A 22,875-nucleotide genomic window follows, 5' to 3' on the forward strand; every position below is an offset into this window, starting at 1 on the left:
TCTAGGAAGGATGTCCACTCTCTTTTAAGATAACTGTCAAACTCTGGGTCTTTGAGGAGAGATATGTTAAAGCGCCATCTACTGATTTGTTTATGTGAATTAGCTGGGTTCCATATGAGTGTTACCGGAGCATGGTCACTGATGCTGATGGGGTGGATTTTGTGTTCAGAGATATTTGGTATGATTGAATTACTAGTTAGGAAAAAATCTATGCGTGAGTAACTATGATGAACCGGTGAGTAAAATGTGTATTCTCTGTCAGTTGGGTGTTGTAGTCTCCAACCATCACCAAGTCCAAAATCTTTCATGAACTGTATTATTGTGCCAGTTGATTGCCAGATTCTTTTATTATTTGTGGATCTGTCGAGTGATGGTTCAATTACAGTGTTAAAATCGCCTCCTATAATTACCGGACAGTTAGAGAAATTTGAAATTGAGGAAACTAAAGAGTGGAAAAAGGTAGGGTCATCTGAGTTTGGGCCGTACACATTGACAATTGTTACCGGGTTATTGTTTATTGATATGTTTATGATAATAAAACGTCCTTCTGGGTCTGAAACAGTTGTGTTATGAACAAATTGAATTCTTTTGCTTATCAGAATACATACTCCTCTTTGTTTTGAATTATAAGTTGCTGAAAATGAGTGAATGAATTGTGTTGATCTTAGGGTGTTTTGTTTTGAGTCTGAAAGGTGTGTTTCTTGTAGTAAACATATATCTGCCTGTAAATTTTCCAAATAGTTGAGAATTTTAATTTTTTTTGTCTGAGAGCTAATGCCACGGATGTTCCAGGTTATAAATTTGAGTTGCATGTTAAGTTAATATTTCTATACTGACATGTGTGTGTTTGGCAAACATCAAATACAGAACAATAAGACATAATAACACTAGACAGACCTAAGCATTTACAACAAAACAAGTAATAAAACAAACAAACCAAAAAACACAGAGTTTGAAAAATTATGTGCATACTTGTGTGGTGCATTGAGACATGGGTGCATTATATTATAAATGTAATGAGAAAAGAAAAAAAGAGAGAGAAAAAAAAAAAGAAAGCAGAGGGGAAAAAAATTATATATTATATGTAAAAAAAAAACAAAAAAACAAAAACAAAAACAAAAACAAAAAAAACAATGGTGTTTAATGAATGCAGGTTAATGAAAACATATTATGGCTGGGATGATATTGTTGAGGGAAAGGGTGTTAGTAGAGCCAGGGAGTAATTGCCTTGTCTTTAAATAACTGTCCATCAATGTACAATTTGTCCACGGTAAGTATTGCTCTTTTTCCTTCTTTTATCATTTGTTTGCGGATGGGGATTAGCTGTTTACGTCTGTGGATGATTTCTTGTGGAAACTGGTCGTTAAGTCCGTAATGGGTGTCCTTTAACTGTCTGCCCTGTCGTTGAACCAGTTCTTTTTGCTTGAAATGTTCGAATTTGGCAATAATTGGGCGGGGTCTGGTGGCGTTATTGAGTTTTTGACCTAGGCGGTGAACACGGTGAAAAGTGATGTTGTTAACAGTTTCCGATGGAAGTTTGAGCTGTTTAACCATAAAGTCCTTGACTGCTTTCTCGGGTTCGTCAGACAAGACGTCTGTTGTTGATCGGTCATTTATCGAGAGTGTCACTGCTCTGTATTTGCTCTGGAGAGCAGAACAGCGGTGTAGGGATCATCGTCGCTGTATTTGGGTTGCGCTTCGCCACAAGCTGATGCCTTGTAATTCGCCGCCGTAAAGGCATCCTTAATACAGGGTATGCAGTCCTACTCCTGGTGGCCCCCTTCCTGTGGAGTGGAGGTCCATCTCTGATCAAGCACACCTGAATCCGCTAATCAAGGCCTTTGGGGCTTATGTGGAAACGATAGCCAGCTGTGATGCATTTAAAATCAAAATGATCAGGCAGCTGTTATTTCACCCAAAACTTTCCATGAGTAACACTGGCTGTCTCCATTCTTGTAGACTTCTCATTGTTTTTCATTAATATAATTTTCAAATTCGTTGAATTGTTTGTTTGTTTTTTATTGCACCTCTTCTATGATTGTAAATTATTGGTGTGCCTCTGTTGGAATGGAGCAGAGGCTGGGACAAGCTTTAAGCACTGACTTTGCTAAATGGCAAAGAATGCGAAAGCGGCTAAGTTTGGATGAGCATGCAGCGTCACTTCTCCAGTCGCTTCGCAGCCTCAGGAGCTTTCCAAAAGACTTCCCTGGCAGCGGTGGGATTCGAACCCACGCCCCCGAAGAGACTGGAGCCTTAATCCAGCGCCTTAGACCGCTCGGCCACGCTACCTTGTCATGGTGTGTTCCACGGGTCTTTACGACAGGTCAAACGGCCTCCCAAATACTGACTCTGCGGAACGGCTGCAGTCTAATCCTGTTTGCGTAAAACAAGCCCGCTCCCAAGCGGGTTAGAGGGCCTCCCTGCCTTGGTTAAAATGCCTGCTGGCAGCAATGGGATTTAGACTGGAGCCTAAATCAAATGCCTTAGACCTCTTGGCCACGCTACCCTGGAATGCTCACTTTCGTGGGCCCTTTTCTGCCCTCTTCCCCCACCCCAAAAATAGAGAAAATGTCGGCCGCCGGACCTTCTTTGCAAAGCCTCTGGAGTACGGGCAAAGAATGTTTTTTTGTGTATAGGCACAATAGCCTTCCAAAACTCTGTCTTGGCAGTAGTGGGATTCAAACCCACGCCCCCGAAGAGACTGGAGCCTTAATCTAGCGGCTTAGACCACTCGGCCACTTTTTTTTTCTTGTCGCGCTTCGCCGCAAGCTGATGCCTTGTAATTCGAAGCCGTAAAGGCATCCTTTATACAGGGGTATGCAGTCCTACTCCTGGTGGCCCCCTTCCTGTGGAGTGGAGGTCAGCATCAAGCAGGCTCCTGATTGGTTAACGCGGCGCGAATTGACGCAGAAATTCAGATTTTTCACCTCGGGCAGCAGACGCGAATGCTTGTCAGACGCGTGATTCACAAAAAAGCACAATTCGCGCTTAACGCACCTAACACGCCAGACGCTCAATTCGCGCCATTCGCGAGAACTAGATGCGCGGATGAGGCGAATTCGCGTCTACCGCGCCGCGCTAAACGCCTCATTCGCGCCGCAAGAACTCCAGGCGCGTGTAAACACGTCTTACCATTGACTTAACATTGAAATCACTCGGACCAGACGCATATTCCCGTTTGGTGTGAGCGTAGCATTAGACCGTGCGGCCATGCTACCTCATCGGGTTGCGCTCCAAGGGTCTCTTCGACAGGTGGAACGGCCTCCCTAATACTTACTCTGCAGAACTGCTGCAGTCTAATCCTGTTTGCGTGAAATAATCCCGCTGCCAAGCGGGTTAGAGGGCCTCCCTGCCTTGGTTAAAATTGCTGCTGGCAGCGATGGGATTCGAACCCACGCCCCCGAAGAGACTGGAGCCTAAATCCAGCGCCTTAGACCACTCGGCCACGCTACCCTGGGATTTGCACTTTCGTGGGCCATTTTCTGCCCTCTTCCCCCACCCCAAATATAGAGAGAACGTCGGCCGCCGGACCTTCTATGCAAAGCCTCTGGAATGCGGGCAAAGAACATTTTTTTTTGCGTACGCACAATAGCCTTCCAAAACTCTGTCTTGGCAGCAGTGGGATTCAAACCCACACCCCCGAAGAGACTGGAGCCTTAATCCAACGCCTTATGCTACGTTCACACCAAACGCGAATACGCGTCTAAATTCTCGCCTGCCGCTTCTATTTATACGCGTGACCACTTTGTGTTCATTCGCCCGTCAAGAGCGAAATGGACGCGCATAAAAACAAAAGTTTGAAGCGAAATTTACGCGCGTCAGGTGCGTCAGAGAGGCGAAAGTTTCAAAAAGTTTCGAACCCCATTGGCAGCCATCTTTTTACAAGACGTCTGTTGTTGATCGGTCATTTATCGAGAGTGTCACTGCTCTGTATTTGCTCTGAAGAGCAGAACAGCGGTGTAGGGATCATCGTCGCTGTATTTGGGTTGCGCTTCGCCACAAGCTGATGCCTTGTAATTCGCCGCCGTAAAGGCATCCTTAATACAGGGTATGCAGTCCTACTCCTGGTGGCCCCCTTCCTGTGGAGTGGAGGTCCATCTCTGATCAAGCACACCTGAATCCGCTAATCAAGGCCTTTGGGGCTTATGTGGAAACGATAGCCAGCTGTGATGCATTTAAAATCAAAATGATCAGGCAGCTGTTATTTCACCTAAAACTTTCCATGAGTAAAACTGGCTGTCTCCATTCTTGTAGACTACTCATTGTTTTTCATTAATATAATTTTCAAATTCGTTGAATTGTTTGTTTGTTTTTTATTGCACCTCTCCTATGATTGTAAATTATTGGTGTGCCTCTGTTGGAATGGAGCAGAGGCTGGGACAAGCTTTAAGCACTGACTTTGCTAAATGGCAAAGAATGCGAAAGCGGCTAAGTTTGGATGAGCATGCAGCGTCACTTCTCCAGTCGCTTCGCAGCCTCAGGAGCTTTCCAAAAGACTTCCCTGGCAGCGGTGGGATTCGAACCCACGCCCCCGAAGAGACTGGAGCCTTAATCCAGTGCCTTAGACCGCTCGGCCACGCTACCTTGTCATGGTGTGTTCCACGGGTCTTTACGACAGGTCAAACGGCCTCCCAAATACTGACTCTGCGGAACGGCTGCAGTCTAATCCTGTTTGCGTAAAACAAGCCCGCTACCAAGCGGGTTAGAGGGCCTCCCTGCCTTGGTTAAAATGCCTGCTGGCAGCAATGGGATTTAGACTGGAGCCTAAATCAAATGCCTTAGACCTCTCGGCCACGCTACCCTGGAATGCTCACTTTTGTGGGCCCTTTTCTGCCCTCTTCCCCCACCCCAAAGATAGAGAAAACGTCGGCCGCCGGACGTTCTTTGCAAAGCCTCTGGAGTGCGGGCAAAGAATGTTTTTTTGTGTATAGGCACAATAGCTTTCCAAAACTCTGTCTTGGCAGTAGTGGGATTCAAACCCACGCCCCCGAAGAGACTGGAGCCTTAATCCAGCGGCTTAGACCACTCGGCCACGCTACCCTGCCACATCCGCCTTCGTGGGCCCTTTTTTTTTCTTGTCGCGCTTCGCCGCAAGCTGATGCCTTGTAATTCGAAGCCGTAAAGGCATCCTTTATACAGGGGTATGCAGTCCTACTCCTGGTGGCCCCCTTCCTGTGGAGTGGAGGTCAGCATCAAGCAGGCTCCTGATTGGTTAACGCGGCGCGAATTGACGCAGAAGTTCAGATTTTTCACCTCGGGCAGCAGACGCGAATGCTTGTCAGACGCGTGATTCACAAAAAAGCACAATTCGCGCTTAACGCACCTAACACGCCAGACGCTCAATTCGCGCCATTCGCGAGAACTAGACGCGCGGATGAGGCGAATTCGCGTCTACCGCGCCGCGCTAAACGCCTCATTCGCGCCGCAAGAACTCCAGGCGCGTGTAAACACGTCTTACCATTGACTTAACATTGAAATCACTCGGACCAGACGCATATTCCCGTTTGGTGTGAGCGTAGCATTAGACCGTGCGGCCATGCTACCTCGTCGGGTTGCGCTCCAAGGGTCTCTTCGACAGGTGGAACGGCCTCCCTAATACTTACTCTGCAGAACTGCTGCAGTCTAATCCTGTTTGCGTGAAATAATCCCGCTGCCAAGCGGGTTAGAGGGCCTCCCTGCCTTGGTTAAAATTGCTGCTGGCAGCGATGGGATTCGAACCCACGCCCCCGAAGAGACTGGAGCCTAAATCCAGCGCCTTAGACCACTCGGCCACGCTACCCTGGGATTTGCACTTTCGTGGGCCATTTTCTGCCCTCTTCCCCCACCCCAAATATAGAGAGAACGTCGGCCGCCGGACCTTCTATGCAAAGCCTCTGGAATGCGGGCAAAGAACATTTTTTTTTGCGTACGCACAATAGCCTTCCAAAACTCTGTCTTGGCAGCAGTGGGATTCAAACCCACACCCCCGAAGAGACTGGAGCCTTAATCCAACGCCTTATGCTACGTTCACACCAAACACGAATACGCGTCTAAATTCTCGCCTGCCGCTTCTATTTATACGCGTGACCACTTTGTGTTCATTCGCCCGTCAAGAGCGAAATGGACGCGCATAAAAACAAAAGTTTGAAGCGAAATTTACGCGCGTCAGGTGCGTCAGAGAGGCGAAAGTTTCAAAAAGTTTCGAACCCCATTGGCAGCCATCTTTTTACAAGACGTCTGTTGTTGATCGGTCATTTATTGAGAGTGTCACTGCTCTGTATTTGCTCTGGAGAGCAGAACAGCGGTGTAGGGATCATCGTCGCTGTATTTGGGTTGCGCTTCGCCACAAGCTGATGCCTTGTAATTCGCCGCCGTAAAGGCATCCTTAATACAGGGTATGCAGTCCTACTCCTGGTGGCCCCCTTCCTGTGGAGTGGAGGTCCATCTCTGATCAAGCACACCTGAATCCGCTAATCAAGGCCTTTGGGGCTTATGTGGAAACGATAGCCAGCTGTGATGCATTTAAAATCAAAATGATCAGGCAGCTGTTATTTCACCCAAAACTTTCCATGAGTAACACTGGCTGTCTCCATTCTTGTAGACTTCTCATTGTTTTTCATTATTATAATTTTCAAATTCGTTGAATTGTTTGTTTGTTTTTTATTGCACCTCTTCTATGATTGTAAATTATTGGTGTGCCTCTGTTGGAATGGAGCAGAGGCTGGGACAAGCTTTAAGCACTGACTTTGCTAAATGGCAAAGAATGCGAAAGCGGCTAAGTTTGGATGAGCATGCAGCGTCACTTCTCCAGTCGCTTCGCAGCCTCAGGAGCTTTCCAAAAGACTTCCCTGGCAGCGGTGGGATTCGAACCCACGCCCCCGAAGAGACTGGAGCCTTAATCCAGCGCCTTAGACCGCTCGGCCACGCTACCTTGTCATGGTGTGTTCCACGGGTCTTTACGACAGGTCAAACGGCCTCCCAAATACTGACTCTGCGGAACGGCTGCAGTCTAATCCTGTTTGCGTAAAACAAGCCCGCTCCCAAGCGGGTTAGAGGGCCTCCCTGCCTTGGTTAAAATGCCTGCTGGCAGCAATGGGATTTAGACTGGAGCCTAAATCAAATGCCTTAGACCTCTTGGCCACGCTACCCTGGAATGCTCACTTTCGTGGGCCCTTTTCTGCCCTCTTCCCCCACCCCAAAGATAGAGAAAATGTCGGCCGCCGGACCTTCTTTGCAAAGCCTCTGGAGTGCGGGCAAAGAATGTTTTTTTGTGTATAGGCACAATAGCCTTCCAAAACTCTGTCTTGGCAGTAGTGGGAGTCAAACCCACGCCCCCGAAGAGACTGGAGCCTTAATCCAGCGGCTTAGACCACTCGGCCACTTTTTTTTTCTTGTCGCGCTTCGCCGCAAGCTGATGCCTTGTAATTCGAAGCCGTAAAGGCATCCTTTATACAGGGGTATGCAGTCCTACTCCTGGTGGCCCCCTTCCTGTGGAGTGGAGGTCAGCATCAAGCAGGCTCCTGATTGGTTAACGCGGCGCGAATTGACGCAGAAGTTCAGATTTTTCACCTCGGGCAGCAGACGCGAATGCTTGTCAGACGCGTGATTCACAAAAAAGCACAATTCGCGCTTAACGCACCTAACACGCCAGACGCTCAATTCGCGCCATTCGCGAGAACTAGACGCGCGGATGAGGCGAATTCGCGTCTACCGCGCCGCGCTAAACGCCTCATTCGCGCCGCAAGAACTCCAGGCGCGTGTAAACACGTCTTACCATTGACTTAACATTGAAATCACTCGGACCAGACGCATATTCCCGTTTGGTGTGAGCGTAGCATTAGACCGTGCGGCCATGCTACCTCGTCGGGTTGCGCTCCAAGGGTCTCTTCGACAGGTGGAACGGCCTCCCTAATACTTACTCTGCAGAACTGCTGCAGTCTAATCCTTTTTGCGTGAAATAATCCCGCTGCCAAGCGGGTTAGAGGGCCTCCCTGCCTTGGTTAAAATTGCTGCTGGCAGCGATGGGATTCGAACCCACGCCCCCGAAGAGACTGGAGCCTAAATCCAGCGCCTTAGACCACTCGGCCACGCTACCCTGGGATTTGCACTTTCGTGGGCCATTTTCTGCCCTCTTCCCCCACCCCAAATATAGAGAGAACGTCGGCCGCCGGACCTTAATCCAGCGCCTTAGACCGCTCGGCCACGCTACCTTGTCATGGTGTGTTCCACGGGTCTTTACGACAGGTCAAACGGCCTCCCAAATACTGACTCTGCGGAACGGCTGCAGTCTAATCCTGTTTGCGTAAAACAAGCCCGCTCCCAGGCGGGTTAGAGGGCCTCCCTGCCTTGGTTAAAATGCCTGCTGGCAGCAATGGGATTTAGACTGGAGCCTAAATCAAATGCCTTAGACCTCTCGGCCACGCTACCCTGGAATGCTCACTTTCGTGGGCCCTTTTCTGCCCTCTTCCCCCACCCCAAAGATAGAGAAAACGTCGGCCGCCGGACCTTCTTTGCAAAGCCTCTGGAGTGCGGGCAAAGAATGTTTTTTTGTGTATAGACACAATAGCCTTCCAAAACTCTGTCTTGGCAGTAGTGGGATTCAAACCCACGCCCCCGAAGAGACTGGAGCCTTAATCCAGCGGCTTAGACCACTCGGCCACGCTACCCTGCCACATCCGCCTTCGTGGGCCCTTTTTTTTTCTTGTCGCGCTTCGCCGCAAGCTGATGCCTTGTAATTCGAAGCCGTAAAGGCATCCTTTATACAGGGGTATGCAGTCCTACTCCTGGTGGCCCCCTTCCTGTGGAGTGGAGGTCAGCATCAAGCAGGCTCCTGATTGGTTAACGCGGCGCGAATTGACGCAGAAGTTCAGATTTTTCACCTCGGGCAGCAGACGCGAATTCTTGTCAGACGCGTGATTCACAAAAAAGCACAATTCGCGCTTAACGCACCTAACACGCCAGACGCTCAATTCGCGCCATTCGCGAGAACTAGACGCGCGGATGAGGCGAATTCGCGTCTACCGCGCCGCGCTAAACGCCTCATTCGCGCCGCAAGAACTCCAGGCGCGTGTAAACACGTCTTACCATTGACTTAACATTGAAATCACTCGGACCAGACGCATATTCCCATTTGGTGTGAGCGTAGCATTAGACCGTGCGGCCATGCTACCTCGTCGGGTTGCGCTCCAAGGGTCTCTTCGACAGGTGGAACGGCCTCCCTAATACTTACTCTGCAGAACTGCTGCAGTCTAATCCTGTTTGCGTGAAATAATCCCGCTGCCAAGCGGGTTAGAGGGCCTCCCTGCCTTGGTTAAAATGGCTGCTGGCAGCGATGGGATTCGAACCCACGCCCCCGAAGAGACTGGAGCCTAAATACAGCGCCTTAGACCACTCGGCCACGCTACCCTGGGATTTGCACTTTCGTGGGCCATTTTCTGCCCTCTTCACCCACCCCAAATATAGAGAGAACGTCGGCCGCCGGACCTTCTATGCAAAGCCTCTGGAATGCGGGCAAAGAACTTTTTTTTTTTGCGTACCCACAATAGCCTTCCAAAACTCTGTCTTGGCAGCAGTGGGATTCAAACCCACACCCCCGAAGAGACTGGAGCCTTAATCCAACGCCTTATGCTACGTTCACACCAAACGTGAATACGCGTCTAAATTCTCGCCTGCCGCTTCTATTTATACGCGTGACCACTTTGTGTTCATTCGCCCGTCAAGAGCGAAATGGACGCGCATAAAAACAAAAGTTTGAAGCGAAATTTACGCGCGTCAGGTGCGTCAGAGAGGCGAAAGTTTCAAAAAGTTTCGAACCCTATTGGCAGCCATCTTTTTACAAGACGTCTGTTGTTGATCGGTCATTTATCGAGAGTGTCACTGCTCTGTATTTGCTCTGGAGAGCAGAACACGGTGTAGGGATCATCGTCGCTGTATTTGGGTTGCGCTTCGCCACAAGCTGATGCCTTGTAATTCGCCGCCGTAAAGGCATCCTTAATACAGGGTATGCAGTCCTACTCCTGGTGGCGCCCTTCCTGTGGAGTGGAGGTCCATCTCTGATCAAGCACACCTGAATCCGCTAATCAAGGCCCTTGGGTCTTATGTGAAAACGATAGCCAGCTGTGTTGCATTTAAAATCAAAATGATCAGGCAGCTGTTATTTCACCCAAAACTTTCCATGAGTAACACTGGATTTCTCCATTCTTGTAGACTACTCATTGTTTTTCATTAATATAATTTTCAAATTCGTTGAATTGTTTGTTTGTTTTTTATTGCACCTCTCCTATGATTGTAAATTATTGGTGTGCCTCTGTTGGAATGGAGCAGAGGCTGGGACAAGCTTTAAGCACTGACTTTGCTAAATGGCAAATAATGCGAAAGCGGCTAAGTTTGGATGAGTATTCAGCGTCACTTCTCCAGTCGCTTCGCAGCCTCAGGAGCTTTCCAAAAGACTTCCGTGGCAGCGGTGAGATTCGAAACCCACGCCCCCGAAGAAACTGGAGCCTTAATCCAGCGCCTTAGACCGCTCGGCCACGCTACCTTGTCATGGTGTGTTCCACGGGTCTTTACGACAAGTCAAACGGCCTCCCAAATACTGACTCTGCGGAACGGCTGCAGTCTAATCCTGTTTGCGTAAAACAAGCCCGCTCTCAAGCGGGTTAGAGGGCCTCCCTGCCTTGGTTAAAATGCCTGCTGGCAGCAATGGGATTTAGACTGGAGCCTAAATCAAATGCCTTAGACCTCTCGGCCACGCTACCCTGGAATGCTCACCTTCGTGGGCCCTTTTCTGCCCTCTTCCCCCACCCCAAAGATAGAGAAAACGTCGGCCGCCGGACCTTCTTTGCAAAGCCTCTGGAGTGCGGGCAAAGAATGTTTTTTTTGTGTATAGGCACAATAGCCTTCCAAAAGTCTGTCTTGGTAGTAGTGGGATTCAAACCCACGCCCCCGAAGAGACTGGAGCCTTAATCCAGCGGCTTAGACCACTCGGCCACGCTACCCTGCCACAGCCGCCTTCGTGGGCCCTTTTTTTTTCTTGTCGCGCTTCGCCGCAAGCTGATGCCTTGTAATTCGAAGCCGTAAAGGCATCCTTTATACAGGGGTATGCAGTCCTACTCCTGGTGGCCCCCTTCCTGTGGAGTGGAGGTCAGCATCAAGCAGGCTCCTGATTGGTTAACGCGGCGCGAATTGACGCAGAAGTTCAGATTTTTCACCTCGGGCAGCAGACGCGAATTCTTGTCAGACGCGTGATTCACAAAAAAGCACAATTCGCGCTTAACGCACCTAACACGCCAGACGCTCAATTCGCGCCATTCGCGAGAACTAGACGCGCGGATGAGGCGAATTCGCGTCTACCGCGCCGCGCTAAACGCCTCATTCGCGCCGCAAGAACTCCAGGCGCGTGTAAACACGTCTTACCATTGACTTAACATTGAAATCACTCGGACCAGACGCATATTCCCATTTGGTGTGAGCGTAGCATTAGACCGTGCGGCCATGCTACCTTGTCGGGTTGCGCTCCAAGGGTCTCTTCGACAGGTGGAACGGCCTCCCTAATACTTACTCTGCAGAACTGCTGCAGTCTAATCCTGTTTGCGTGAAATAATCCCGCTGCCAAGCGGGTTAGAGGGCCTCCCTGCCTTGGTTAAAATGGCTGCTGGCAGCGATGGGATTCGAACCCACGCCCCCGAAGAGACTGGAGCCTAAATACAGCGCCTTAGACCACTCGGCCACGCTACCCTGGGATTTGCACTTTCGTGGGCCATTTTCTGCCCTCTTCACCCACCCCAAATATAGAGAGAACGTCGGCCGCCGGACCTTCTATGCAAAGCCTCTGGAATGCGGGCAAAGAACTTTTTTTTTTTGCGTACCCACAATAGCCTTCCAAAACTCTGTCTTGGCAGCAGTGGGATTCAAACCCACACCCCCGAAGAGACTGGAGCCTTAATCCAACGCCTTATGCTACGTTCACACCAAACGTGAATACGCGTCTAAATTCTCGCCTGCCGCTTCTATTTATACGCGTGACCACTTTGTGTTCATTCGCCCGTCAAGAGCGAAATGGACGCGCATAAAAACAAAAGTTTGAAGCGAAATTTACGCGCGTCAGGTGCGTCAGAGAGGCGAAAGTTTCAAAAAGTTTCGAACCCTATTGGCAGCCATCTTTTTACAAGACGTCTGTTGTTGATCGGTCATTTATCGAGAGTGTCACTGCTCTGTATTTGCTCTGGAGAGCAGAACACGGTGTAGGGATCATCGTCGCTGTATTTGGGTTGCGCTTCGCCACAAGCTGATGCCTTGTAATTCGCCGCCGTAAAGGCATCCTTAATACAGGGTATGCAGTCCTACTCCTGGTGGCGCCCTTCCTGTGGAGTGGAGGTCCATCTCTGATCAAGCACACCTGAATCCGCTAATCAAGGCCCTTGGGTCTTATGTGAAAACGATAGCCAGCTGTGTTGCATTTAAAATCAAAATGATCAGGCAGCTGTTATTTCACCCAAAACTTTCCATGAGTAACACTGGATTTCTCCATTCTTGTAGACTACTCATTGTTTTTCATTAATATAATTTTCAAATTCGTTGAATTGTTTGTTTGTTTTTTATTGCACCTCTCCTATGATTGTAAATTATTGGTGTGCCTCTGTTGGAATGGAGCAGAGGCTGGGACAAGCTTTAAGCACTGACTTTGCTAAATGGCAAATAATGCGAAAGCGGCTAAGTTTGGATGAGTATTCAGCGTCACTTCTCCAGTCGCTTCGCAGCCTCAGGAGCTTTCCAAAAGACTTCCGTGGCAGCGGTGAGATTCGAAACCCACGCCCCCGAAGAAACTGGAGCCTTAATCCAGCGCCTTAGACCGCTCGGCCACGCTACCTTGTCATGGTGTGTTCCACGGGTCTTTACGACAAGTCAAACGGCCTCCCAAATACTGACTCTGCGGAACGGCTGCAGTCTAATCCTGTTTGCGTAAAACAAGCCCGCTCTCAAGCGGGTTAGAGGGCCTCCCTGCCTTGGTTAAAATGCCTGCTGGCAGCAATGGGATTTAGACTGGAGCCTAAATCAAATGCCTTAGACCTCTCGGCCACGCTACCCTGGAATGCTCACCTTCGTGGGCCCTTTTCTGCCCTCTTCCCCCACCCCAAAGATAGAGAAAACGTCGGCCGCCGGACCTTCTTTGCAAAGCCTCTGGAGTGCGGGCAAAGAATGTTTTTTTTGTGTATAGGCACAATAGCCTTCCAAAAGTCTGTCTTGGTAGTAGTGGGATTCAAACCCACGCCCCCGAAGAGACTGGAGCCTTAATCCAGCGGCTTAGACCACTCGGCCACGCTACCCTGCCACAGCCGCCTTCGTGGGCCCTTTTTTTTTCTTGTCGCGCTTCGCCGCAAGCTGATGCCTTGTAATTCGAAGCCGTAAAGGCATCCTTTATACAGGGGTATGCAGTCCTACTCCTGGTGGCCCCCTTCCTGTGGAGTGGAGGTCAGCATCAAGCAGGCTCCTGATTGGTTAACGCGGCGCGAATTGACGCAGAAGTTCAGATTTTTCACCTCGGGCAGCAGACGCGAATTCTTGTCAGACGCGTGATTCACAAAAAAAGCACAAATCGCGCTTAATGCGCCAGACGCTCAATTCGCGCCATTCGAGCAAACTAGACGCGCGGATGAGGCGAATTCGCGTCTACCGCGCCGCAAGAACTCCAGGCGCGTGTAAACACGTCTTACCATTGACTTAACATTGAAATCACTCGGACCAGACGCATATTCCCGTTTGGTGTGAACGTAGCATTAGACTGCGCGGCCATTCTACCTCGTCGGGTTGCGCTCCAAGGGTCTCTTCGACAGGTGGAACGGCCTCCCTAATACTTACTCTGCAGAACTACTGCAGTGTAATCCTGTTTGCGTGAAATAAGGCCTCCCTGCCTTGGTTAAAATGGCTGCTGGCAGCGATGGGATTCGAACCCACGCCCCCAAAGAGACTGGAGCCTAAATCCAGCACCTTAGACCACTCGGCCACGCTATCCTGGGATTTGCATTTTCGTGGGCCTTTTTCTGCCCTCTTACGTCGGCCGCCGGACCTTCTTTGCAAAGCCTCTGGAATGCAGGCAAAGAACTTTTTTTTTTTGAGTAGGCACAATAGCCTTTTGGCTAATTGCGGGACCCGCGGGTTGAAAAAAAAAACCCGACTCGCGCATCACTACCGTGCATCACTAGTGGGAGCATCTGAAGCGAAGGCACCCCATTGTTACTCGTGACGCCGGAGAACAGAAGTAACGTTACTCTCGCCAATGTTTACTAAATTAATTGCATGTTTGTGTAATGTTAGTAGTGTATTGTGCAACGTGTCCTTGAGCTCTCCGCACTTTGTTGATGTGAGCTAACGGTGGTCTTAAGTGGTCTTTGGGAATTTATACTTTGTAAATCAGAGTTGTTATAACACCAGGTGCATGCAGTGTTCCCAATGCATTTGTGTGCATAAAAAAAAGTTATAACAATTTTGAGCTTTACTTACTTTTGTAAACACACTGCTATTATTTTGAACAACTGTATATGGTGTTGTTGTATGTCATATTGTATAGGTAGGAATGTATAGATATTTTATAAACATGATATATTGTGTGGCTGTGACATTTATATTAATTTAGAGGAAATATTTTATGTTGTGTTGTTTGTTTTCTTAAGGACCGCCAGGCTATATGACTCCAGCCATAGGGGCCTGGGCGAGAGCTACGACAAAGCCCACTCCGCCATTGCTGTCCAAACAGTCTGCTCCGCCATGGCTCACAGAGTTCCTGATCCACCATGGCTTCCTGAACTGTCTGCTCCACCATAGCTTCCTGAGCTCCATGATCTGCCATGGCTTTCCGAACTTCCCTATCAACAATAGCTCCCTGAACTGTCTGTACAGCTATTGCCCCCCGAGCTCCCTGATCCACCATGGCTCTCCAAGCTCCTTGATTCGCCCTGGAGGCTTCTATGTCTTCCTCAGTTACCAGCCTCCCCCCTCCCCGTGTGATTGTTATGGAGCGCCTTCCAGGAGGGGGGGGGGGGGTTATGTCATGTTTATAAACTGATTTTGCCTTATTTTTCCCATCCTTGTTTCTGTTTGGTTCAAGATTCCTTGTTTGGTCATGTTTAGTTTATTATTTCCTGCTGCACCTGAGTTTAATTATCCTGTGTATATAAGTTCTGCTTGTCCCTTCCTTTTTGACCGGTGTTGGATGTATGTTCCCCTCCTTACCTGTCTGGATTACCCTTTGTGGATTTGATAAAAAAAAACTTTAGTTTAATTCTCATTTCGTTGCATACACACAGTCAGGACACTATGAAGGTAAAAGAGATATAAGGCTAAACAAGGCTTAAAGTACTGTGTGTGACTTTGAAAGTGCAAAGAGTAAAGGGTTTTACCCACTGTGTGAGCAGTGTATAGTTAAAAATGACCAAAAAGTGTAATTTTGCAACAGAAAAAATGCTGTGCAAATGAGAATTCCATGAAGTGTTTGAAGTATGTGCTAAAAGAGAAGAGTTGTAAAATGTAGCTTGGCTGGTAGGTAACAGAAAATATATATAATGGGTTGATGAGCAGCTATTTGTGGATAGATAGAGGAGGGATATGAAAATGTGTTACTGCTGAATACAACTGGTTAATCAGTTTTTTTAAATACTTTCTTTAATGTATAATTAAAAAGAAAATTAATGAAGGCCAACTGCTTAGGATTGTTTATTTTAGCAAATATATTAGAAAAGATACAGAACACAAAATTAGATTAATATTTCCATGCTTCTCCTGATAAAGTCCATAAAAGTAAACAGATAATACAACATTAAATTGAGATGAAGTAAACAATAAGCTAAAACACATTTCAAATCAATGGGAACAAGTCATTTTGTTCAGTTTATGTCAATTCATTTGTAATCCTTCAGTTACATTGTTGCTTTTTTCCAGCAAGGTGAAAGTTTGACTACTATTTTGATGCAGAGAAATCAACACATGGAATTGAGTTACACCTCTTCATAATCACAATTTGAGGGAATCTACTGTAATCACTCAATGTTTGAAACTACAGTAAAGCAGATGGTCTGGAATGGCCTCAAAAGTACAAAACCAAAAAAGCTTTATGATGAAACAAAAAGATGAAGGATGCATGAAGGTGAGCAGATGTAGCCCACATTCAGCTCCGGTGTGAACATAGACTTGATTTCACACAGCTTTTTCCTCAATACACTCTTGAACAAAGAACACAGATAAAGTCTTACATTTGCTATTGTTATGTAAGTGTGATCGAAAACAATGTTTAAGTACTTTGACTACAATTGAATGTCTTTCAAAATGAATGTGTAAATGATGGTAGAAATTGCTCCTTTTTCTAAACCTCTTCTTGCATTGAAGAAAACGGCAGTTTCTTTCCAGAATGAGTTTTCAAATGACGTTTCATGTTGCTTTGACATGTGAAACTCTTCTCACACTGAACACACTTGTACGCTTTCTCTCCAGTGTGAACTCTCATGTGAATCTTAAGGTTTACTTTAACATTGAAACTCTTTCCACACTGTTTACAGGTAAAACGTTTCTCTCCAGTGTGAATGCTCAAGTGAACCCTGAGGTTTCCTTCTCTTTAACAACTCTTTCCACAGTGATGACACATGAAAGGCTTTTCTCCCATGTGAGTTACTACATGATTCTTAAGATGTTCCCTCCATGTGAAACTCTTTTTGCACTGATGACATTTAAAACTCTTCTTTCTTGAGTGAACCTTCATGTGCTTATTAAGGTTTACACTTTGTCTGAAACTCTTCCCACATTGATCAATATGGTTTCTCTCCAGTGTTGACTTCTCATGTGTGTCTTCAGGTTTCCTTTATAAGTGAAACTCTTTCCACACTGGGGGCAGGTGAAAGGCTTCTCTCAAGTGTGAATTTTCATGTGGACAGTAAGCATAATTTTCTGTGTAAAACTCTTTCCACATTGAGGACATATGAACGGCTTCAATTCGGTGTGAATGTTCATGTGAGTCTTAAGAACTCCACTTCGTGTGAAACTTTTTCCACAGAGTTTGCAGGAGTAAGGTTTCTCTCCAGTATGATTTCTCATGTGGATTTTAAGTAGATTTTTTTAGTGTAAAACTCTTTCCACATTGATCTCTTTGGAATGGACTCTCTCTAGTGTGACTTCTTAGGTGAGTCTTAAGTTTTTCATTACATGTGAAACTCTTTCCACACAGTTTGCAGATGAAAGGCTTCTCTCCAGTGTGAATTCTCATGTGGACAGTAAGGCTATTTTTCCCCGAAAATCTCTTTTCACACTGAGGGCAGGCAAAAGGCTTCTCTCCAGTGTGAATTCTCATGTGGACAGTAAGGTTTTTTTTCTGCATAAAACTCTTTTCACACTGAGAACAGGTAAAAGGCTTCTCTCCAGTGTGAGTTTTCATGTGGAAATTAAGATATTTTTTCTGCATAAAACTCTTTCCACACTGAGGGCATATTAACGGCCTCCTTTCAATGTTGACTTTCATGTGACACTTAAGATCTAGATTTCTTGAGAAAGTCTTCCCACACTGTTGGCAGCTGTAAGGTCTCTCTCCAGTGTGAATTCTCATGTTAGAATAAAGTTTTGTACTTTGTGTTTTTTTTTTTTTATTTCTGGTGAGGAAGTATTTGTATTCTGTGAACAACTAATTGATTTTTCTTCAGTTTTGAAATCATGTTTCTCATTTTGATCTTTTTCTTCTGTTTTATTGAGTTCTTTACTCTCCTCTTTCGGTGCCATGAGGTCTGAGGTGAAATAAGAAAAATGTAAGTTAACAGCAGTTTAATGGCACAAAGCAACAGAAATCAAAACATTTAGACTAGTGCTGGCAATCAATTAAAAACTATTTCACAATAAATAATTTCACATTGAATCTCCAAATAAATGTAATGTAACAAGTTAAAATAAAGATTGAACATTTAAAATATGTGGCTTATTGGCATCATTTAACAAAGTAGCCTATTGTTAATGAAGACCAGTCTTATTGATACAAATACTGCTGATGATGTGTCTCTATTAAATGCATTTCCTTCCAATTTTTGCCATAATTAAGTAACACTATATATTGTTGTGCTTTTATCACAATCATCATATAATGATAAAAAAACCACCAGCTCCTTTAAAAAAAAATCATTAATCACAACGGTGTGTTCACACTGGGCGTCAGCGTCAACGCTTCCCATTGACTTTGAATGGATGACGCTGCCGCCCTGTGTGAACACACCGTAAGTGTTGTCTCAGATAAAGCCATTCACAGAGTCTGTACGATCAATTTGACGCCACATTGTACAGGCCCCGCCCAAGGCTGTTGACAGACACAGCTGTCTTAAGTGAGCCATGTTTATATTCATGCCAGAGAAGCAGCATTCATTCATCTTCTAATTAAAACCACAGAAGTTACGATGAGTGATTTTCAGTTTCTATTTTATTGTTTGGCTCCAGGGTTGGGGAGTAACAAAATACATGTAACATTGTAGTACAATGGAATTTTTAGTTTACTTGCAACAAAACTTGTCTCTCCGATCGGCCTCAAGGCACAATCTAATCTTGAAAAAGCATCTTAAAGTAAGTCATTCTCAATATTTGAAAACCAGTGCTGTCAATACTGTTCTTGTTGTTCTATATTTATAACATAATGTTTAGTTAAGCAATATTCATCGAGAAAGTAGAGTGCTGATTCCCTGAATATTAGCACGATTGCAGATGTGATACTGATTTAATGAAATTCAAAACACCAGAGACTTCTTGAAAAAAGGGGCATAACAGGTCTCTAACTCTCACCATAGCACAGAGATTGTGCTTATTAAAGTTGCATTTGTATTCTAGTGCCATTAGATGTTTTGGACAAGATATTAGCACCGTTTAGTAGTGCTGGGGGTAAACGATTATTTTTAAAACGATTATTCGGGCGATTAATTTATCGAATAGTCGACTAATGACTAATTAGATTATTTATCTTTTTTTTTTTTTTACATAGTTAGCAGTTTCCTCCTAAAAGATGCTCCCAACGGGAAGTCGTGCTGGTGTGGTATGCTAGCTCCATCTTGCAAAGACTGCATATAACTATACCGTTTATGTTTCTGGCTGTGTTTAAAATATTCCCACACCTTTGAGGTAGGACGGCGAGTTGTTTTCTGATGACAGGGCTTGACATTAAGCTTTGACATGTGCTTGTCCTTTCAGACAAGTAAATCAGACATTCGCTTGTCCGAGTAAAAAATTTACTTGTCCAAGGCAAAAAAGAGCCTTTATTGCCGTAAATTAATTTTTCTGAAGCAATAGTCACATCAGTGCTCTATAAGGTCTTACTTTAATCATAATATTGGTGATATTTGCCTTAAATTGATTCTATGACACTTTTTAACTTTATTTTCCTAACCTTACTAAATCATCATTTATATTAAATTCTGAAATTTTATCAATACATTCAATTAGAATAACTAGACTCTGTATGGTTACCATTCAGATTAAATCAGTATCAACAAACTCCATCTTCCCACTGCACAGGAAAAACCCAGTCTGCATCAAAAATGCTATTTAAATGTATTAACTTAGACTGTTTAACTGTGAGAGATGACTAGTGGTTAAAAGAATGAGACATTAAAGGAGATTGGTTTAAATGGATTTGGTGTATTTACAAGGTTCACATAAAAGACTTTAAAACAACACGATAAAACTAGGTAAACTCTGTTAAAAGAATACAGTTCATTTGTCCTTACCCTAAAACAGTCCAAGAATCCCAGTGTGTTGATAAGTCCAATGTGAGTGTCCACCAGTGCATGTACAATCCACAGAAAGTTTAATCCAAAGTTTGCAGGTTGTGAATGGAAAGGTGAGCTCTAAAATTAGCAACTCCTCAATCCAACAGTTTGGTGACTGTCCTTTGTTTTTCATGCTGCTCTCTTATACAGTTGTACTTCCTGCTTCCTGTCATGTGTCTAGTCACATGACAGGCCAACCATCCATCTATTAAAGACACACACACTTAAAATGTTAATAGTAATAAAATGGCCTAAAAAACATGTAAAACACTTAAAACTCTATAATACATTTAAATGATTGTAATAAATAGAGTGGTAAAACACGTCTTTCTAAAAGCCAGCAAATTATATAAATAGTGAAGAAAAGGCAAAAGCTTGCAGCACCTGGTATTCCCAGTCGGTCTCCCATCCAAGTACTTACCATGCCGGACGCTGTATAGCTTCCAAGATCAGACGAGATCAGGCACTCTCAGCGCGGTATGGCCGTAAGCGAGGGCTGCTCCAAAAAGTGGTCTATTTAAAGATCAGCCTCCGTAAAATCCAGAATATTATATAAAAAGTGAAGAAAAGGCAAAAGCCTACAGCACCTGGTATTCCCTGGCAGTCTCCCATCCAAGTGTAACAATCGGCCTTATCAGACGAGTTACAAGACTAAAATGGGTTCAGATTTAACTGTGAGAGATGACTAGTGGTTAAAAGAATGAGACATAAAAGAGCATTGGTTTAAATAGATTTGGTGTATTTACAAGGTTCACATAAAAGACTTTAAAACAACACGATAAAACTAGGTAAACTCTGTTAAAAGAATACAGTTCATTTGTCCATACCCTAAAACAGTCCAAGAATCCCAGTGTGTTGATAAGTCCAATGTGAGTGTCCACCAGTGCATGTACAATCCACAGAAAGTTTAATCGAGCGCTCTTTTTTTTTTTATTAAAGAAATTTCATAATACAAATTTTCCAATGTGTGCTTCACATTAGAAGTCTCACGACATAAAAGAAATAAACATGGAAAAATACATCACATTATCATCAACAAAGCAAAAGGAACACATTAACAATAAGGTGAATTTTCAACCAATCGAAACATCAACAATACAAAATAGTTGTCCACACAAAGTCGAGAAAAAAAATTAAAATGAAAAAAATTAACAAATAAATAAATAAATAAATAAAATAAATTAAAATAAGATAAAATATAATCTACTCATCTCATATTTTTTGTTTAAAATCATGCCTTTTATACTTAAGATTTAGAAAGCTCTTTCTCTTCCTGGAAATTTGCACATGAGATTCTCTAAAACATTACAAACTGTTGGTGTAAAAACATCATAAAAAGCTTTCAGCATATTTTCACTTTTAAAATACACATATAATTGTTCTACATATACTTCTATTTTCCTTTTAAAAACAGTCCAAAGCTCTAACACCATTTTTTCTTTTTTTGCCACAATTCTTCTTTCCCAAATTGCGCTTTTCACTGCACAACACTGATGCTGCAGACTGAATATTTCAAGTATTTATTTCAATTCAAGAAATACAGTATTTCTTACCATAATCAGTTACAGTAATCAACCAACAATGAAATCAATGAAACAAATAAAATCTGTAGACAAATAAAAATTACTGCATGAAGTACATACAGTTTGACTCTGGAAAAAAAAGCAACACAACTACTGTAACTATTCCTCATCTCTCCGTCTGGCTGGATCAGGCCATAAGATTTCATCCACATCATTTTTGATGAATACAGGTGAACTCACCTGCTGCCTTTTATAGCACACCTGAGTGCTGCGTTTTCAAATTAGCACATGTGTGCTTCCACACCTTGTGGATGTGTTTATCCAATTTGTTCATTTGTGTGGTCATTGGCAATCCGGGGCTTTGTAATGACAAGGAAGTAACCTCACAATCCTTATCTGTGTCTAAGGTGTCGAAATGTGTGTAGAGTTTTACAAATCACTGTGTGTAATGTTTTGCAAAAAGAGTGAAGCAGACATTGTGTGTAATGTTGTGCAAATCTGTGGCGGTGTGTAAACAATCGTAAAAAACTGTAAAACAGACTCAGTAAAAACCACTTTATGCCTTATAAAATATTTCAAACATCCTGGCTTTGTTTCAACACACTTCCCCCTCATGTTTCTCCATATACATTCTTCTTTCAGATCCTTGAATTTTTCCACCCAGTACTTATTTACAATCGGCTCTTTAAAAACACCATCTCTAAAAACACAATAAAACATTTTTACAGTACATTCTTTAAAATCATACATTTTTTCCCCCAGTTTCACAAAAATATTTCCCTCTGTTTGCTCTCTTTCCATACTCTCTATTCTTTTAATCAACTCTTTGGGTATTGCATTTTTAATAATTTCATATTTATTTGTTATTTCTTGTTTACTGTATTCTTCTTTTGCTTCCTCCATCGCATCCACAATATATTGTATCGGTAAAAAGCCCTCTTTAAATTCATACAAAACATCTCTCACTCTTGTTATCCCCACATCCATCCATTTTTTTAAAAATATTGCTTTCTCTTGTTTTAAAATGTTGTTATTTAAGAACAGAGGTTGATTTAAAATGTTTTCTCTTCCATGCGGATTGTATTTGATTTTTGTTAAAAAATTCCCCCAGGCACTAAAAATTTCTCTATAAAATTCGGGTAATCCTTCCGTCATCCAAATTTTTGTTTTCATCCATAATATTCCGTCCCCCATGTTAAAATCCCCACATTTGTTTAAAAAGTATTTCATTGTTTTTTTTCACTCAGTTTTGTTATCTTGTTGCAGGTATTTCTTAACAATTTTTACTCTCAACGCATTTTTTCGCTGTTCCACATCCATTAAACCTAAGCCCCCCTTCTCTATCGCCCCTAAAATCGTATTATGTGCAATCCTTGCTGGTTTCCCCTCCCATAAAAAGTCAAGAAAACATTTCTTCATCCTCGGTTCTGTCCATAAAGGTATTTTAGAAACATATAAAACATACCAAAGTTTAGAAACCATTAAAACATTCAATATTAAAACCTTCCAAACCGCACGCAAGGCTGTCGGGAGGGTGACTCCAAGGGTCAAAACATCCAGAGGTTGGCCAGGTGTTGGTAAGTTTAAAAGAGAATGTCTAC

General features: G+C 44.3%; 13 non-coding genes and 1 pseudogene across 13 annotated transcripts; all 14 read right to left on the reverse strand.

Annotated features, from left to right (window-relative positions):
- Nucleotides 1-2,207: 2,207 nt before the first annotated feature.
- Nucleotides 2,208-2,289, reverse strand: trnal-aag (transfer RNA leucine (anticodon AAG)). Its single transcript has one exon. It is a non-coding gene; the product is annotated as a tRNA-Leu (tRNA).
- A 1,082-nt stretch (nucleotides 2,290-3,371) lies between these two features.
- Nucleotides 3,372-3,453, reverse strand: trnal-uag (transfer RNA leucine (anticodon UAG)). Its single transcript has one exon. It is a non-coding gene; the product is annotated as a tRNA-Leu (tRNA).
- Nucleotides 3,454-4,502: 1,049 nt separating this feature from the next.
- trnal-aag (transfer RNA leucine (anticodon AAG)) lies at nucleotides 4,503-4,584 on the reverse strand. The gene has a single exon. It is a non-coding gene; the product is annotated as a tRNA-Leu (tRNA).
- Nucleotides 4,585-5,697: 1,113 nt separating this feature from the next.
- Nucleotides 5,698-5,779, reverse strand: trnal-uag (transfer RNA leucine (anticodon UAG)). The gene has a single exon. It is a non-coding gene; the product is annotated as a tRNA-Leu (tRNA).
- A 1,049-nt stretch (nucleotides 5,780-6,828) lies between these two features.
- trnal-aag (transfer RNA leucine (anticodon AAG)) lies at nucleotides 6,829-6,910 on the reverse strand. The gene has a single exon. It is a non-coding gene; the product is annotated as a tRNA-Leu (tRNA).
- A 1,082-nt stretch (nucleotides 6,911-7,992) lies between these two features.
- Nucleotides 7,993-8,074, reverse strand: trnal-uag (transfer RNA leucine (anticodon UAG)). Its single transcript has one exon. It is a non-coding gene; the product is annotated as a tRNA-Leu (tRNA).
- A 1,228-nt stretch (nucleotides 8,075-9,302) lies between these two features.
- On the reverse strand, nucleotides 9,303-9,384 carry trnal-uag (transfer RNA leucine (anticodon UAG)). The gene has a single exon. It is a non-coding gene; the product is annotated as a tRNA-Leu (tRNA).
- A 1,049-nt stretch (nucleotides 9,385-10,433) lies between these two features.
- Nucleotides 10,434-10,516, reverse strand: trnal-aag (transfer RNA leucine (anticodon AAG)). Its single transcript has one exon. It is a non-coding gene; the product is annotated as a tRNA-Leu (tRNA).
- Nucleotides 10,517-10,891: 375 nt separating this feature from the next.
- On the reverse strand, nucleotides 10,892-10,973 carry trnal-aag (transfer RNA leucine (anticodon AAG)). The gene has a single exon. It is a non-coding gene; the product is annotated as a tRNA-Leu (tRNA).
- Nucleotides 10,974-11,630: 657 nt separating this feature from the next.
- On the reverse strand, nucleotides 11,631-11,712 carry trnal-uag (transfer RNA leucine (anticodon UAG)). The gene has a single exon. It is a non-coding gene; the product is annotated as a tRNA-Leu (tRNA).
- Nucleotides 11,713-12,761: 1,049 nt separating this feature from the next.
- Nucleotides 12,762-12,844, reverse strand: trnal-aag (transfer RNA leucine (anticodon AAG)). The gene has a single exon. It is a non-coding gene; the product is annotated as a tRNA-Leu (tRNA).
- A 375-nt stretch (nucleotides 12,845-13,219) lies between these two features.
- Nucleotides 13,220-13,301, reverse strand: trnal-aag (transfer RNA leucine (anticodon AAG)). Its single transcript has one exon. It is a non-coding gene; the product is annotated as a tRNA-Leu (tRNA).
- Nucleotides 13,302-13,904: 603 nt separating this feature from the next.
- On the reverse strand, nucleotides 13,905-13,987 carry trnal-uag (transfer RNA leucine (anticodon UAG)). The gene has a single exon. It is a non-coding gene; the product is annotated as a tRNA-Leu (tRNA).
- A 6,136-nt stretch (nucleotides 13,988-20,123) lies between these two features.
- Nucleotides 20,124-20,242, reverse strand: LOC141346604 (5S ribosomal RNA; annotated as a pseudogene).
- Between the last annotated feature and the right edge of the window lie 2,633 nt (nucleotides 20,243-22,875).

The sequence above is a fragment of the Garra rufa genome, chromosome 1, assembly GCF_049309525.1.
Source record: "Garra rufa chromosome 1, GarRuf1.0, whole genome shotgun sequence".
NCBI lineage: Eukaryota > Metazoa > Chordata > Actinopteri > Cypriniformes > Cyprinidae > Garra > Garra rufa.